The sequence below is a fragment of the Diabrotica virgifera genome, chromosome 6, assembly GCF_917563875.1.
Source record: "Diabrotica virgifera virgifera chromosome 6, PGI_DIABVI_V3a".
NCBI lineage: Eukaryota > Metazoa > Arthropoda > Insecta > Coleoptera > Chrysomelidae > Diabrotica > Diabrotica virgifera.
The window spans coordinates 215,251,757-215,270,262 of record NC_065448.1 but is presented as its reverse complement, the minus strand read 5'-3'; the positions used below and the strand labels follow the sequence as shown (position 1 = coordinate 215,270,262).

The following is an 18,506-nucleotide window of genomic DNA, read 5'->3' as shown; positions in this document are numbered from 1 at the left end:
TAAAGGTTGCTGCATAATGTCATGCATGTAGCGTTTAGTTTCCGAAAAATATGATTAAATGGTTTTAAATATGGACAATTCACACTGTCTGGAACGTATCGTATCAGACACCTTTCAGTATAATCAGGCTTTTCAGAGACTACGCTACATGCTGGAAATGCCACATGCATGATAATATCGCACCCTCAGTGCAAGACTGTTGTAAGTCAAAATAAGTAAGTTTGGAGATAAAGAAGATTTTGTTCATTTTTGTGCCTTTATCGCTGTGCTAATGTCGGTGTGAGAGTTGTGATATTTAGCCGGTTGAGCATTTGAAAGTCACTAACGTTTTACACGGGATAGATCTGCATGTTTACAAGCGAATGCCATGATTACTTCATTTTCATAAAATTTTTGACTTACAACAGTTTTGCACTGAGGGTGCGATATGCAGCAACCTTAATATGTTGTATAAATTGGAAATAAGAAAAATTATCTACAATTTGGAAGGTACCTACTCAAAACCGAACTATGTCGAATATTCCATAATGAAAACATTTTATGCAGAACGGGTTTATAGAACAATAACGGAGTGTGAGCAGGGCATACCATGTCTGAATCTACCAAAAAAAAGAGAAGACCACATGCAGTCAACGCCTGTGGTCCTCCTTTTTTTGTTTTGTGAGTTGACTGCCCAGAGGTCAAAGAGATTGGTCAGAAGAGCAAGAAACCCAAAATAGAAGTGGCCCAAATGCTCTCAAGTGCAACTCTTTCGTATACCAAGATGCTGTTGTCAGAGATATATTTATACAGTAGACTCCCTCTAACAAGAACTGAAATGGCGGACTAATTACCTCGTTATAAGTGGATCTCGTTATATCAGACAACAATAATATTGTGCATACAGTCATACGTATGAATATAATAGTTTTCTAAAACATTAACTTCCTATAGTGAAGCCATTCGGAGCAATATAAGCTGCTAAATATTGTTTTCTCAACAATAAGGCTTCGCCATTATAAATTGTAAATTTCCTTACTTACTTAGTCCTAAGCCTTTCTACCTTCAGGTCTAAGGCTGGGGGAGTTGAGTTTGGCATTGTAGTCTCCATGCTTTCCGATCTTGCGTTAGGTTTCTTGCACTTTCCAATGTCAATCCCTTCTTCTCGATTTCTTTCCTGATTTCATCTACCCACATAACTCTTGGTCTTCCCCTGCACTCACTTTTAGGTTTTGTCTAATTGTGTCATTTCGTATTTTGTCTGTCCTCTTTCTGTTTGCTATTTTCCTCAGGAACCTCATTTCCATAGCATTGACTCTGGATTTTTGTCTCCCCATCAATGTCCATGTCTCGCTGCTATACACGATTCTTGGTCTAACTACTGATTTAACGACTGCCATTTTTACTTTCTCCGGTATCTCTTTTTTCCCCAAAAATGTTGTTTTCATAGCGTTAAATAAGCTTCCTGTTCATCCCATTCTCTCGTTTATTTCCATGTCTTGTTTACCATTTGATTCAATTATTACTCCTAGGTATTTAAAATATTCCACTTGCTCTAGTTGTTTCCCATCTAATTCTTTTGTGTGTGTCTTCCTTGTATTTGAAATTATCATTGTTTTTGTTTTCTCTGTATTAATTTTCATGTTTATGTTTGATAGTTCTTCTAGGATTTCAAGATTGTTCTATAAGTCTTCTCTGTTTTCTACTATCAATACCATGTCGTCTGCAAATAGTAGCTCCGATAGTTGAGTCCGTTTCATTTGCCAGTATCCTAATGATACTTTTCTCATTCTTCTCGTGGCTTTCTTTATCGCTTCATCCAGTACCACTGAGAATAGCAGTGGACTCAGCACGCATCCCTGTTTGACGCCTTGACTTGTAGTAAATTCTCTGGATTCCTCGTTATTGGTTCTTACTGTATTTGTATTATTTTTGTACATATCCTTTTTTACTTCTACTATGTGTCTGTCGTCTCCCCTTTCTTTTAGTGTCTTCCATACGTCCTTTCTTCAGATTCTGTCAAACGCTTTTTCCAGGTCAATGAAGCACATATGTATCTCTCTATTATTCTTGATTACCTTCTCACTTACTTGTCTTAATGTGAATATTATGTCTTGCGTGCTTCTGTCCTTCCTGAATCCACACTGTGTGTCTTCCATAGTTGTTTCTATTTGGGTTTTTATTCTTGTCTCTATTATTCTTGCGAATACCTTCCCAGGGATACTTGATATGGTGATACCTCGGTAATGATTACAGTTTCTCTTGTCTCCCTTTTTGTGTATTGGTAATATAGCGTCTTTCTTCCAGTCCTTTGGTAATTCTGCTCTATTTATGATATCATTCATTAGTTCTTTCATGCTATCCATTCCCTCTGTCCCCATGAATTTTATCATTTCCGGGGTGATATGATCCTTGCCTGGTGCTTTGCCCCAATTTTACTCTTTCTATTGCTTTCTCTAATTCCTCTCTTGTTATGGATTCCACTTGTTGTTCTTCATTCCTTTCTTGTATCTCCTCAAGCACAACCCCTTCGTATACCAAGATGCTGTTGTCAGAGATATATTTATACAGTAGACTCCCTCTATAACAAGAACTGAAATGGCGGACTAATTACCTCGTTATATCAGAGAATAATAATATTGTGCATACAATAGTTTTCTAAAACATTAACTTCCTATAGCGAAGCCATTCGGAGCAATATAAACTGTTAAATATGTTTTCTCAACAATAAGGCTTCGCCATCATAAATTGTAAATTTCCTACAAAATTCAATATCGGTTGATAGATAAACAGAACAGGAAGAAGTTTATACTAGGCAGTGGATTTTATTACAGCACTGGCCTGGATTACCACACAGCTGTTGGGGGGTTTTAAACCCCCTTCTTCAAGGCCCTGAAGAGATTTTTGTCATTATTCTATTGCAAAGCTGTTATTTCTAATTATTAACAATTAGCGCTATAGTCCAGGATGTATCGTCGCCCGTTAGTGAAATTATTCCGATTCGATTTTTTTGCACAAACTTACTCAAAAAGAGGTCCTCATAACATATCCACAGGGTGCCGGGCGGTGCCGTGGTCAAAAAATTGTTTAAACAATTTTTTTTAACAAATTCACAAAAATAATTTTTTCATTTCGAACAATTTTTTTAGATAATTTGGGTCATTCTGAGCAAAAAAAGTAATTTTTCTCTAAAATTGATTGTTGTCGAGTTCTATGCGATTAAAAATTTGAAATATTCGAAAATGGCCATTTTCAATGTTTAATAACTCGATTAAAAATTATTATTATGAAATTCAAAAAGTGACCAAATCAAGTTTTAAACCCCTTCTTCAAGATCCTGAAGAGATTTTTGTCATTATTCTATTGCAAAGCTGTTATTTTTAATTATTAACAATTAGCGCTATAGTCCAGGATGTATCATCGCCCCCGTTAGTGAAATTATTCCGATTCGATTTTTTTGCACAAACTTACTCAAAAAGAGGTCCTTATAACATATCCACAGGATGATGAGCGGTGCCGTGGTCAAAAAATTGTTTAAACAATTTTTTTTAACAAATTCACAAAAATAATTTTTTCATTTCGAACAATTTTTTTAGATAATTTGGGTCATTCTGAGCAAAAAAAGTAATTTTTCTCTAAAATTGATTGTTGTCGAGTTATTTGCGATTAAAAATTTGAAAAATGCGAAAATGGCCATTTTGAATGCTTAATAACTGGATTAAAAATTATTATTATGGAATTCAAAAAGTGACCAAATCAAGTTTCAAACCACTTCTTCAAGGCCCTGAAGAGATTTTTGTCATTATTCTATTGCAAAGCTGTTATTTTTAATTATTAACAATTAGCGCTATAGTCCAGGATGTATCGTCGCCCCCGTTAGTGAAATTATTCCGATTCGATTTTTTTGCACAAAGTTACTCAAAAAGAGGTCCTTATAACATATCCACAGGGTGCCGGGCGGTGCCGTGGTCAAAAAATTGTTTAAACATTTTTTTTAAACAAATTTACAAAAATAATTTTTTCATTTCAAACAATTTTTTTAGATAATTTGGGTCATTCTGAGCAAAAAAGTAATTTTTCTCTAAAATTGATTGTTGTCGAGTTATATGCGATTAAAAATTTGAAAAATGCGAAAATGGCCATTTTCAATGCTTAATAACTCGATTAAAAATTATTATTATGAAATTCAAAAAGTGACCAAATCAAGTTTCAAACCCCTTCTTCAAGGCCCTGAAGAGATTTTTGTCATTATTCTATTGCAAAGCTGTTATTTTTAATTATTAACAATTAGCGCTATCGTCCAGGATGTATCGTCGCCCCGTTAGTGAAATTATTCCGATTCGATTTTTTTGCACAAACTTACTCAAAAAGAGGTCCTTATAACATATCCACAGGGTGCCGGGCGGTGCCGTGGTCGAAAAATTGTTTAAACAATTTTTTTAAACAAATTCACAAAAATAATTTTTTCACTTCCAACAATTTTTTTTAGATAACATTCTGAGCAAAAAAAGTCCCTCATGATTTTTCTCTAAAATTGATTGTTGTCGAGTTATACGCGATTTAAAATTTGAAAAATGCGAAAATGGCCATATAACTCAAAGAGAAAAATCACAAGAGACCTTTTTTGTATAGAATAACCCAAATTATCTAAAAAAAAAAAAAATCGATTGCAATGAAAAAATTATTTTTGTGAATTTCTTTAAAAAAAATTGTTTAAACAATTTTTCGACCCCGGCACCCTGGGGATGTGTTATAAGGACCTCTTTTTAAGGAAGTTTGTGCAAAAAAATCTAATATAGTTTCGCTAACGGGGGCGACGATAAAGTTGGACTATAGCGCTAATTGTTAATAATTAAAAATAGCAGCTTTGTGTTAAAATAATGACAAAAATCTCTTCAGGACCTTGAAGAAGGAGTTTGAAACTTGATTTGGTCACTTTTTGAATTTCATAGTAATAATTTTTAATCGAGTTATTAAGATAGTCCTGTCGCCAGTGGGGGTACAACGTCCTCCTTAATTCAGATGGACTTACCCAAGTTCTTTTTATGTATTTTGACCCGTAGAACACGAATTTTTTGGGTAACAGTTGATCCGGATGTCGATAAGATTGTTATAAACAAAGAACTTGAGGACTCACATAACAGCGATTTTTCGCAAAACTGAACATTCGTTTTTATTTTTTGGGTCATTCTAAGCAAAAAATGTTTTTCAAGTTTTTTCGTAGGATGCATAGTTTTCGACACAAACGCGGTTGAACTTTCAAAAAATCGAAAAATTGCAATTTTTGAACTCAAAGAACTTTTGATTGAAAAATAAATTAGGAATTCTGCTTACCGCATTTGAAAGTTCAAATCAAATTCTATCGGTTTTGATTATTTTCATTGCTAAAAATTAATTTTTTTATTATTAAACAAAGCTATAAACACATAGTGCTTGAATGATGTTTTCAATGCATTTCTCATTTGAAATCAAACGAGTAGGCGCGCATACACACAATTTCTACGTAGATTACGTACATTAAAACGCATGCATTGGGCATGGGAAACACTATGTGTTTATAGCTTTGTTTAATAATAAAAAAATTAATTCTTAGCAATGAAAATGATCAAAACCGATAGAATTTGACTTGAACTTTTAAATGCAGTAAGCAGAATTGCTATTATATTTTTTAATCAAAAGTTATTCGGGTTCAAAAATTGCACTTTTTCGATTTTTTGAAAGTTCAACCGCGTTTATCTCGAAAACTATGCATCTTGCGAAAAAACTTGTAAGAACATTTTTTGCTGAGAATCGCCCAAAAAATACAAAAAAATGTTTTGTTTGGCGAAAAATTGCTGTTATGTAATTCCTCAAGTTCTTTGTTTATAACAATCTTATCGACATCCGAATCAACTGTTACCCAAAAAATTCGTGTTCTACGGGTCAAAATACATAAGAAAAACTTGGGTAAGTCCATCTGAATTAAGGAGGCCGTTGTACCCCCCCTGGCGACAGGATTAAGACTTGAAAATGGCTATTTTCGCATTTTTCAAATTTTTACTCGCATATAACTCGACAACAATCAATTTTAGAGAAAAATGACGAGAGACTTGTTGCTTAGAATGACCCAAATTATCTAAATAAATATTGATCGAAATGAAAAAATTATTTTTGTGAATTTGTTTAAAAAAAAAATTGTTTAAACAATTTTTCGACTACGGCACCCTGTAAATATGTTATAAGGACCTCTTTTTGAGTAAGTTTTACAAAAAAATCGAATCGTAATAATTTCGCTAGCGGGGGCGACGATACAGCCCGGTCTACGATAGGTGCTCTCAAACCGCTGTCTGATAGCAAAAATTCCTGAGAGTACTCTCACGTGGACATACACTTGATAGCAGATGTCGCAAGTTACTTACTTACTTATCCTCTTCGTTCCCACTGGAACATAGGGCATCTACTGTCATTCTCCATTTTTGCCGATCTTGTGCTTTTTCTCTAACTTCTTTCCAGGTTAGGCCGACGTTTTCTGCTTCTTTAATAATTGTTTTCTTCCATGTATTTATAGGCCTCCCCTGTTTTCGTTTTCCTGGAGGTTGGAATGTCGCAAGTTACTCTCAGGAAAAGTCTCACGTGGACACGTAGCATTATGAATTCACTTGCTTTGTAATTCTTGAAAAATTACAGTGTTCTGCGATTTTTTGCTTTTAAAATAGACCTACGCTCCACTTTAAAAAATATTAATCTTCCTAAATCCTCCTACAAATAAATTTCAAAATTGGGCTGACCTTGTGTTTTTTATAGGTTTTATGAAAAAAATATTGCCAAAAATTATCTATTTTTATAAAACCTGTGATTGTATTTAATCTCGTTTATCGGCGAATTTCTAAACCGTGACGGTAATGTTGTTAAACAACTCATAAAAAACAAAATTATATAATAAGATATTTATTTACAATTGCTACAAAGAAATACAATTTGTCACGAAAGTTTTTTTATTCCTAAAACATTTTTTGTCTTGAAACAAGGACAGTGTTGTACTGCTTTATGTACTTTTGTTTAATGTTGTATACAACACAATACCACAACATTTGAGAAAACAAATTCTTGTACTTAATGGTAAATACCTAAAAAGAAAATTCTTCTTTTTAGGCATTTACTGAGTTCTACCTTTTTGGTGTAAAATGTATGGATGTTTACTCACTTGGAATTTTGATTAATAATTCTACCCTTAAAAAACTTATGTTGAATAATACGTGGTACGAACCTTGTAACTAGCGCCCTCTATGAGAGTCAGATATAAAAAGAAATTCATGGAATGTATCAACTTCCAACTAGAGCGGGCTGTATCGTTGTCCCCGTTAGCGAAATTATTGTGATTTGTTTTTTTTGCGCAAACTTACTCAAAATGGGGTCCTTATAACAAATCCACAGGATGCCAGGCGGTGCTGTGGTCGAAAAATTGTTTAAACAATTTTTTTTAAACAAATTCACAGAAATAATTTTTTTATTTCGAACAGTTTTTTTTAGAGAATTTGGCTGAAAAAAGGTCTCTTGTGATTTCTCACTAAAGTTGATTGTTCTGAAGTTATACGCGGTTTAAAATTTGAAAAATGCGAAAATGGCTATTTTCAAGGCTTAATAACTCGATTAAAAATTATATTCTGAAAATCAGAAAGTGATCAAATCAAAGTTTAAAACCTCTTCTTCAAGGTCCTGAAGAGATTTTTGTCATTATTCTATTACAAAGCTGTTATTTTTAATTATTAACAATTAGCGCTCTAGTCCAGGATGTATCGTGGCCCCCGTTAGTGAAATTATTCTGATTCGATTTTTTGCAAAAACTTACTCAAAAAGAGGTCCTTATAACATATCCACAGGGTGCCGGGCGGTGCCGTGGTCGAAAAATTGTTTTTAAACAAATTCACAAAAATAATTTTTTTACTTCAAACAATTTTTTTAGATAACTTTGGTCATTCTGGGCAAAAAAGGTCTCTTGTGATTTTTCTCTAAAATTGATTGTTGACGAGTTATACGCGATACGCTTAGTTATTAAGCTTAGTTATTAAGCCTTAAGAAAATGGCTGTTTCCGCATTTTTCAAATTTTAAATCGCGTATAAGTCGACAACAATCAAATTTTAGAGAAAAATCACAAGAGACCTTTTTTGGTCAGAATGACCCAAATTATCTAAAAAAATTTGTTCCAAGTGAAAAAATTATTTTGTGAATTTGTTAAAAAAAATTTTAACAATTTTTCGACCAAGGTATGGTCTGGCACCCTGTGAATTTGTTATAAGGACCTCTTTTTGAGTAGCTTTGTGCAAAAAAATCTAATCGAAATAATTTCGCTAACGGGGGCGACGATACAGCCTGGAATATAGTGCTAATTGTTAATAATTACAAATAACAGCTTTGTAATAAAGTAATGACAAAAATTTCTTCAGGATCTTGAAGAAGGGATTTTAAACTTTGATTTGGTCACTTTTGTCTTTCATAATAATAATTGTTAATCGAGTTATTAAGGCTTAAAAATGGCAAATTTCGCATTTTTCGAATTTTAAATTGCGTATAACTCGACAACGATCAATTTAAGAGAAAAATGACAAGATACCTTTATTGTTCAGAATAAACCAAATTATCTAAAAAAAATTGTTCGAAATAAAAAAAAAATATTTTTGTGAATTTGTTTAAAAAAATTGTTTAAACAATTTTTTTACCACGGCACCGCCTGGCACCCTGTGGATTTGTTATAAGGACCTCTTTTTAAGTCAGTTTGTGCAAAAACATCGAATCGGAATAATTTTGCGACGGGGGCGACGATACAGCCCGCTCTAAACACATATATTCGTATAAAATTACATTACAGTGCTGCCAGTAGTTTCGGCAAAATCATAAATGTTTAAAAAAATTGGCAATGCCCTTTATCTTGAAAACGGAGGCCGTTACAACATTTTTTTACTAAGCAAACCCCAATTATTTGTCATTTTTTTACCTATCCTAGAGACGGTGGTACCTTTTTTTAAAACACCCTCTGTAACAAGTCTGTAATACATCACTTATGCAGAGGACATGATTGTATGAGGAATTAGTCAGAAAAATATCTAGATTTATAGTTTTTTTAATGCCATGTAAATACATAAATAAGAACAAGGTCATAGATATTTTTATTTAAATAAATCATTTATTTTGACCTATTCTCTAATCTATCTCTAATCCTGAAGAACGGGAAAAGCCCTGGACCCGACATGCTTCCTATCGAATTAATAAAAATTATAGATGAGCAGCACATTGACGTTCTAGTAATATTCTGGAAAGAAATTTATAGCTCAGGCGTATTACCCAAAGAATGGTTAACGTCGATCTTTGTTTGTCTCCCAAAAAAAAATGCAAGAGAATGCGGCGATTACCACACTATTAGCTTGATGTCCCATGTGCTAAAGTTGCTACTGAAAGTCATCCATAACCAAATATATCATAAACTGGACATAGACATTGGTCGCATTCAGGGTTCAGGGGACGAAAAAGCATATTCCCGATGAAGCGGTAACAGTACATACAACTTCGGACAACGGAACGAAGGAGAAGCAACGGAACTATTCGAGCAGAGGATATAGACAATTTAACAACCAAACGTACATAGGAAACCAGAGAGGAGGACGTAACAGAAACGTAAGACTACTGGAGTTAGAGGACAGCCCGGAGGAACCAGAAAACCAGCAGTCGGGGTTTTGAATGAACGAGACAAAGGAAGTACACGGTCAGAAGTGGAATATAATATTTACAACTTCGACTTAAACCTAACGAATTTTGTACGAATGAAAACAGGAATCCTAGAACATACAAATACATTTATCATAGACACTGGAGCTGATATTTCAATACTGAAATGTTCACAAGATTTTATGAAGGAACATGTGAAACCAAACACAAAGGTGAAAATAAAAGGAGTAACTAAAGGAGAATTACAAACAATGGGAGAAGTTGAAACAACACTAGAAGTAAAAGGATCTCGATTTGAGCATATCTTTCAATTAGTTGAATCTAACTTTCCCATTCCAACCGACGTAATCATTGGGAGAGACTTTATTTCAAACTTTCAATGCATACTGGACTACGCTAACCTTAAAATGCACATTAAAGAGGACAATGATTGTTATATTAGTAGTACGAACATTTTGGATAATATAGATAATGACACGATAATAATACCGCCTAGATGTGAAATTTATCTGTGACTATTTTCTTGTTCAGTTGTCTAAAATCTATGCATAACCTCCATGCTTTATTTCCATCTATAGCTTTTTTCGGTACCAGCACTACTGGGCTGTTGTATTCTGATGTGGACGGTTCTATTATTCCTTGGTCTCTTAGTTTTTGTACTTGTCGGTTTAATTCCTCTGTTTGTGCATGAGGTGTCCTATAGTTTTTAATATATACCGGAGTTTGGTCTTTAACTCTCAGTTTCTGTTCGTAGAAGTTGTTACATGTCAGCATGTCATGCCTTAGGGCGAATATATCTGAATAATCTTCGCATAAAGATAGTAATTTATCGCGTATGTATTCTGGAATGTCTAACTTCAATGATTCCCGTAATTCCTTTTTCCTATCCTTGCTGTCGTTGATCAGTCTATATATGTTGAATAATTTAATGTCTAATGTTTTGATTGCGTTTGTCTCTACTTTTACTGTTTCGTAGGTTGTGTTCAAAATTTTGATGTATGGATTATTACTTGAAATAATTATTGCTCTCACTATGAATATTTCTGGTTGTATTTCCTGTTGTTCCACTATCCTGTCGTTCTTCAGCGTTTGAAAATTTTTTACGACTCTGTAAACGCTCCGCTCCCTAAATTCGTGACAGCCTCTCACTTTCTGTTATATGTGAGAATGTGAGGTTATATACTTGCCTCTGTACAATAAATTATTTTTTACTTCATAATCATGGTCAAAGACCATGGATTGTTTACCGTCTGCGCTAATTTCCAATTGATAATAGTACTTATCGCCATCTTTCAACAATTCTGTTGACAAATTCACAAAAGTGGCATACGTTGGACGGAGGTAGCGGAATTAAAATGAACTCACTGTCATGACGACCGTTCCGTAACACGTTCCGCAAGTAGCGCCACATTCAGAGAACGAATTTCCAACAGTTGCGGTACCGCTCCGTCACTTTTTCGTCTCCTGAATGCGACAGTCAACGATACACAATTTGGGTTTGAAAAGGTCTAGGAACGTGTGAAGCTCTTTTTTCACTTAATATCCTAATACAAAGGTGCCTAGATGTTGATTGATTCGACCGTTACTTGATGGAAGTTTATTTTATCTAACAATAAAACACTGAAAACATTTGTTTTCTATACTTCCACAAAATTTATTACAACTATGTGACTACAGCTGTTTCGGCAGAGTGCCTTTCTCAAGTGATTTAGTTTACTATGTGTTTGCCTTTTTAAAGTCTTTAACTGAAGAGGTTGAGGAGTGGGGAGCTGTTTGTCTCGAGTTGGTCATTCAGAATTATATCTTTATTTTTCAATTTATTAATTTTCATATATTCTAATAAAGATAGCTTAAGGCCTCTATTTTGAATATGCAGAATTTGAAACTTTTCATTAAACGAATGATTATGATCTAGATCTAGAAGGTGAAGTGCGTATGTAGAAGTGTCTGTTTTTCTATTGTTGAAAACCCTTTTATGTTCTGCTATCCGTTTGTCAAAGGTTCTGCCAGTTTGACCGATGTAAGTTTTCGGACAGTCACCACAAGTTAGTTTGTAGACACCATTCTGTAGTTGTTTTCTCTTTCGGTTCTTATTGTTCTTAATATATTTGCTTAAGTTGTTGTTAGTTCTGAAAGCTGGTGTTATTCCTTTCTTTTTTATGTATCTGGCTATTTTTGTTGTTATCTTGCCAGTATATGTCATAGAGCAGAAGGTACTGGGTTCTTTGTTTGGTGCTGGATAGAATAATTTCAGGGCTTTCTTATGGAGTTTTTGGTTTAAAATTCTATTAAATGTTTGTTCGTTATAGCCATTGTTTACTGCTATTTGTTTAATGATGTTCAGTTCTTCCATGTCAAAACTTGTTCCATGTCAAAAAATAACTTCGAAATAGAACTGAACATCATTAAACAAATAGCAGTAAACGGGTCTAGGACGTTTCATCGCCGCCGTTTCGATGCCGCCAGTTCGATGCCGCCAGTTCGATGCCGCCAGTTCGATGCCGATGCCGGCCGATTCATCGCCAGTCAATTAATCGCTATCTGATATATTTCCGAATTTTCGACAGTTACAATTATTAGTTATTTTTAGTATTAATTAGGAATTCTAGGAAATGTGAGATATGACGGCGATGAAATGGACTGGCGATGAACCGGCGGCATCGAAACGGCCGGCGATGAACCGGCGGCGTCGAAACGTCCCATTCCGGCAGTGAACAATGGCTATAACGAACAAACAATTAATAAAATTTTAAATCAAAAACTTCATAAGAAAGCCCTGAAATTAGTCTATCCACCACCACACAAAGAATCCATTACCTTCTGCTCTGTCACATATACTGGCAAGATAACAACAAAAATAGCCAGATACATAAAAAAGAAAGGAATAACACCAGCTTTCAGAACTAACAACAACTTAAGCAAATATATTAAGAACAATAAGGGCCGAAAGAGAAAACAACTACAGAGTGGTGTCGACAAACTAACTTGTGGTGACTGTCCGAAAACCTACATCGGTCAAACTGGCAGAACCTATGACAAACGGATAGCAGAACACAAAAAAGCTTTCAACAATAGAAAAACAGACACCTCTACATATGCACTTCACCTTCTAGATCAGTGTTTCCCAACGTGGGGCCCACAGGGGGGCAATTCGAATATGGACTCGACACGAGTTTAACCCTTTCGCTCGGGCCATTTCAATACAATGCTAGATTTTGGTGAAGAACATTTAAGTCTCTATTTACTAAAATTGTGTGCTAAAGGCTAGTTATCAAATTTCTTCATTCATCGCTAAAACGGGAAAAAATCGAACTATAGGAGATAATTTAATAAAACCTGTTGAGAGACAGTGAGGCAGTTTTGATAACTTACATCTTGTGCTGCTGATGGTGCTCCTAATGTGATGGGCAAGAAAAATTCCTGCTAAAGTTGATGAAAGATACGAATCCATAAATGAAGACCACGTGAAACTTTTACATCATACTGAAGTAAGATGCCTATCTGAAGAGAACTGCTTGAAAAGACTTATGGAACTGTTTGATACTGTTAGTGATTTTTTTAAGCGACAAACCTGAAATGAAGTATCTGCTGAGTACATCATGTTATCATCTACAATCGATGGTAGAGCATTTGTGAGTTATTTAGCCCAAATCTTTGAAAAACTAAACATATTAAGTAAGCAACTTCAAATAACAAATAAAACTATCGTCGATGCAAAACGAAAATATTTGGTTTCACTACCTCTAATGAGTTATGTCAGAAACATATTAACAATAAAAACTTTGAACAGTTCCATTTGCTCCAAAAATGTAAAGTAACAGATACCGCTTTACTTGTTATTTATTGTCAATGATCTGAATATTCTATCGGCTGAATTAAAAGAAATATTTTCTGATTTAAAATAAACTGATTTTACGAGTACAACATAGATGATACAGCCAATGTTAGTGGATTTGTCCGATATATCAAATATGAAGTATCAAGAAGAAGTCGTAGAATTTCGAAATATTGAGTCAGTGAAAAACTTTTTTTAGTATAAAAGGATCGATGGCTTGGCTTTCTGAGGAAATAGAAGTCAAATACCCCAATTCAACCAAATGAGCAAGAAAGCTATTACTACCATTTCCATTTTCATATCTAGCTGAATGTAGATTTAGTGCAGTAAATGATTTACTGGTAAACAAAAGAAATCGGCTCGATATAGCACAACGTGGAGACTTAGACTGAAGTTAAGGCAATTGGAACCTAATAGGTATAAAATCTCTGGGCAGCAAGAATCATTAGCAAGGATCTCACTAAATTAAAATAAATTAGTTAAAAAATTGAATTCGAATGTTTTATTATTAGACAGGCGAAAACGGCGGGTTCGAAGGGAAAAATATTCCCATGAGATTTTTTTGCATAATCACATTCGTGAGACATCCCAGAATAAGGTTCAAGAAGTCGCCCATGTGAAAAGTGGGCCAATTTTTTTTTAACAATTTTTTTTTAATCAAATTGCAAGAATCAATATTTTTGGCCTGAACAATTTTTTCTTTAATTTTTTGGACCATTCTGGACAAAAAAGGTCTCTTATAATTTTTCTCTAAAGTTGATCGTTTTCGACTTATAAGCAATTTAAAATTGAAAAAAACGAAAAATAGCGATTTTCAAGGCTTAATAACTCGGTTAAAAGTTACTATTATGAAAGTCAGTATATGACTAATTCAAAGTTTAAAGCCCCCCCTACAAGATCCTGAAGAAATTTTTGTCATTATTTTATTACTAAGCTGTTATTTTTAAGTAATATTAATAAGCGCCATGCACGTGTGCGGGGCTGTAAATGCTGAGTGCGAGAGAGAAGCCATTCCAGCAGTCCAATTGTGCATCTTACTCGCACTCACATTTACAGCAGCGTCAATACGATCTAACCACTCATTGTTATTAATTAAAAATAACAGCTTAGTAGTAAATTAATGACACAGATTTCTTCAGGATCATGTAGCGGCGACTTTAAACTTTGATTTGGTCACTTCTGACTTTCAAAATAATAATTTTTGACCGAGTTATTAAGTCTTAAAAATGGCCATTTTCGCGTTTTTCAAATTTTAACTTGCTTATAACTCGAAAAAGATCAACTTTAGAGAAAAATTATAAGAGACCTTTTTTGTCCAGAATGGTCCAAAATACCTAAAAAAAATTAGTCCGGGTCAAAAATATCGATTTTTGCAATTTGATTAAAAAAAAATTGTTAAAAAAATTGGCCCCCTTTTCTCGTGGGCGACTTCTTGAACCTTATTCTGGGATGTCTCACGAATGTGATTATGCAAAAATATCTCATGGGAATTTTCCCAACGAACCCGCCGTTTCCGCCTTGTCTATATATGTTTTAAAAATTTACTTACTCTGTTTCGTTACTTTCCTAGTGATTTCTTCATAAAACCTAACATATTCAATTTTTTAATATTAAAAATTATGTATGTTACATAGGGGGGCATAAAAATTTTAGAAAGACTAAAGTGGGGCACGACACAAAAAAGGTTGGGAAACACTGTTCTAGATCATAATCATTCTTTTAATGAAGAGTTTCAAATTCTGCATATTCAAAATAAAGGCATTAAGCTATCTTTAATAGAATCTATGGAAATTAATAAATTAAAAAATAAAGATATAATTCTGAATGACCAACTCGAGACAAACAGCTCCCCACTCCTCAACCTCTTCAGTTAACGACTAAAAAGGCAAACACATAGTAAACTAAATCACTTGAGAAAGGTACTCTGCCGAAAGAGCTGTAGTCACATAGTTATAATAAATTTTGTGGAAGTATAGAAAACAAACGTTTTCAGTGTTTTATTGTTAGTAGGTACTAGATGTCAATCAAGACATATAAATATGTGTTTCATTGACTACCTATAATAAAGCTTTCGATAAAGTACAACATGAACAATTAATGAATGTCCTGACTACAATGACCTCAGGATCATATATAATTTATACTATAAGCAGCGAGCAAAAGTACGTGTTAACGAACAGCTGTCAGAGGAAATTAAAATTAGACGTGGGGTGAGGCAGGGATGCGTATTGTTGCCAGTTCTTTTTAATGCCTTCCCGAAAGAGATCCTAAAAAAGAGGGTGAAACAGCTGGAATAAAGGTAAATGGAGTTCCCATTAACAACATTAGATATGCGGATGACACTGTCATCTTAGCCGCAAATAATGAAGATCTTCAGAGACTGGTGAACAGAATAGCGGTGTATAGCCAAGAATACGGTCTAACAGTGAATACATTACATAAATACATAAAATTACATAATGAGAATATCTAAAACACAAAGAAATAACGAGAATCTCCTCAATAACTGAACCAATGTCGAACGAGTAGACCAATATGTATATATTGGAACAATGATCAACTCCACGAATGATTACTTTCAGGAAATTAAAATTAGAATAGAAAAGGCTAAAGCTAATTTTAACAAAATGAGAAAAGTGCTCTGCACAAGAGATCTGAAGTTAGAGCTAACGTTAAGGTTAGTTAGGTGCTACGTTTTGGCCCTATGACTTTGTTTTACGGAATAGAATAGACCTTGAATGCGGCATCAATAAAAAAACTGGAATCATTCGAGTAATGGGTTTACAGAAGAATTCTGAAAATATCATGGACAGAACACGTCACTAACAAAGAGGTTCTGAGAAAGATGAATAAAGCAATGGAAGTCTTAAATACAATCAAAACCAGAAAATTGGAATATTTTCGACATATTACACGTGGAGAGAGATACAACTTGCTCCAACTCATTATTCAGGGAATGATCCAAGGAAAAAGAAGCATATGGAGACGTAGAATATCATGTCTGCGCAACCTCAGAGAATGGTACGGATATACATCAAATGAACTTTTCAGAACAGCCGTCTCTAAAGTCCGAATAGCTATGATGATTGCCGACCTCCTTCCTTGAGATGGCGCTTCAAGAAGAATGAGAATCTATCTCTTATTAGGTATCTACTGTTGTTTTTAAAGGTGACCTAAAAATAATAATGAGGAGTACCTACTTATATGTATGTATAAACCAAAAATACTCATTATCGAATGGTATTTAGGTATTACCTGCCTTAAACTTCTGATAATTTTAACTACCTACGCATTGAAAATTGGAATGCAATCAATGGTAAACAACAAAAGTTCAAATGAAACAAACACAAATAGATCTATATGTAGGTACTTACGTGTAAATTAATAATTAGAATACACTGTCATATATTATGTTCTAAAGATTATCAATGCTGCGGGCATCATTAAAATTTTATGAGTATGACTATACGAGTACTTTTAGTTTACTAATTGTTATCTCATGTACCTACTGTTTATTGTTTAAAGTCTATATTAAATATTCTGCTTGTTGAGAGGTTGGGTGTCGTCTACTACCCTTATCCATCGAATCACAAGTCAATAGAGAGTTATCAAGTAACCCTAGGAGAATACGGTAACGCTATTTTACTGTATACTTTACATGTTATTTATAACGTTACCGTATTCTCATAGGGTTACTTGATAACTCTATTATCTCAACAAAACATACTATATATCTATCTAATCAGCCCTAAACATCCATCCTTGAACATAATATGTAGTTCTTCCTTCTTCCATGCCTATCTTGGTCATTTTGCATCTATTTTAACTCAGCTTGTTTCTTCAGGTCATCTGACCATCGCATTTGTGGTCTTCCCCTTTTTCGTTTGCGGTTCCACGGTCTCCAATGTATAATCATCTTAGTCCATCTTTCATCCTTCTACCTTAGGGTATGTCCGGCGAACTTCCTTTTAAGCTTTGCTACTTGGGTTGAGACAACTTTCACTTTTGTTTTGTTGCGAATCCATTCGTTTCCACTGTCTGATAGTTTAATGTCCAGCATTTGTCTTTCCATGGATATTTCTGTCTTTGCTATATTTTCCATATTTGCCTTTGTAAACGTCCAAGTTTGAGAGCCATATATGAGGACAGAGGTATTTATACATTGATTGAAGACTTTTCTTGTAGGTATTGTATTTCAAGATTATGGAGAGCTTCTTAAAAAATGACGTCATTACTGATGTGGCTTATAAGATTATCGTAATTTTTTCCTTCTAATATATAAAATTGTTAAATAATGCATTTTGTATTAATTTAAATGAAAAATTGGTAGCGTGCTATATTGATTTTAATTCAAATTTGTAATAATTTAGTATAATTTGTATATAAAGAGAAAGGTGTAAATGTTTAATGAGCGTATTAGATAATATTAAACGTAAAGTGTTTATGAAATAGCTTGCGATAATCCAATTAAGGTTATTTTCACTTTGTGTTTCTATGCTTTTGCGATAGCTAGCCTATCGCGTTGTACTTGATACATCCGTTAACGAAAAATATACGACGTATCCAAAAGAAATGACGTATTTCATTGATAAATAAAGATCCTCAAAAAACCTTGAAGTAGGGAAACGGAATACATTTTTCTTCGGATTTATTGTTGGGTTGTTTCAATTTCCGTAAAGCTAAAACGATTGCTTATGAATAAAAATTTTTAAAGTAAACGTCAAAACGTAAACTTAGTAGGATTAGGATGATTAATAGTACATATATTGTACAACAAGTGAGAAAAAAGACATATTTCTCACGAGCGCAGAAGTTTGTTGGCACGAGCCGAGGCACGAGGCGAGTGCCGCAAATCAAGCGAGGGAGAAATATGCCATTTTCTCATGTGTTGTACACTGTGCTTTTTCTTATAACAGTTTAAACTTAAAAATTAAATAATTTAGGTGCTTTTAGGTATATTATATGAATGAATTGAAATAAAATACATATACA

At 33.9% G+C, this 18,506-nt stretch overlaps 1 protein-coding gene across 1 annotated transcript in view; it reads left to right on the top strand.

Annotated features, from left to right (window-relative positions):
* Nucleotides 1–18,506, top strand: part of LOC114336142 (XK-related protein 6-like) — a 67,808-nt gene that overhangs the window by 664 nt on the left and 48,638 nt on the right. The gene's annotated exons all lie outside the window — the stretch shown is intronic.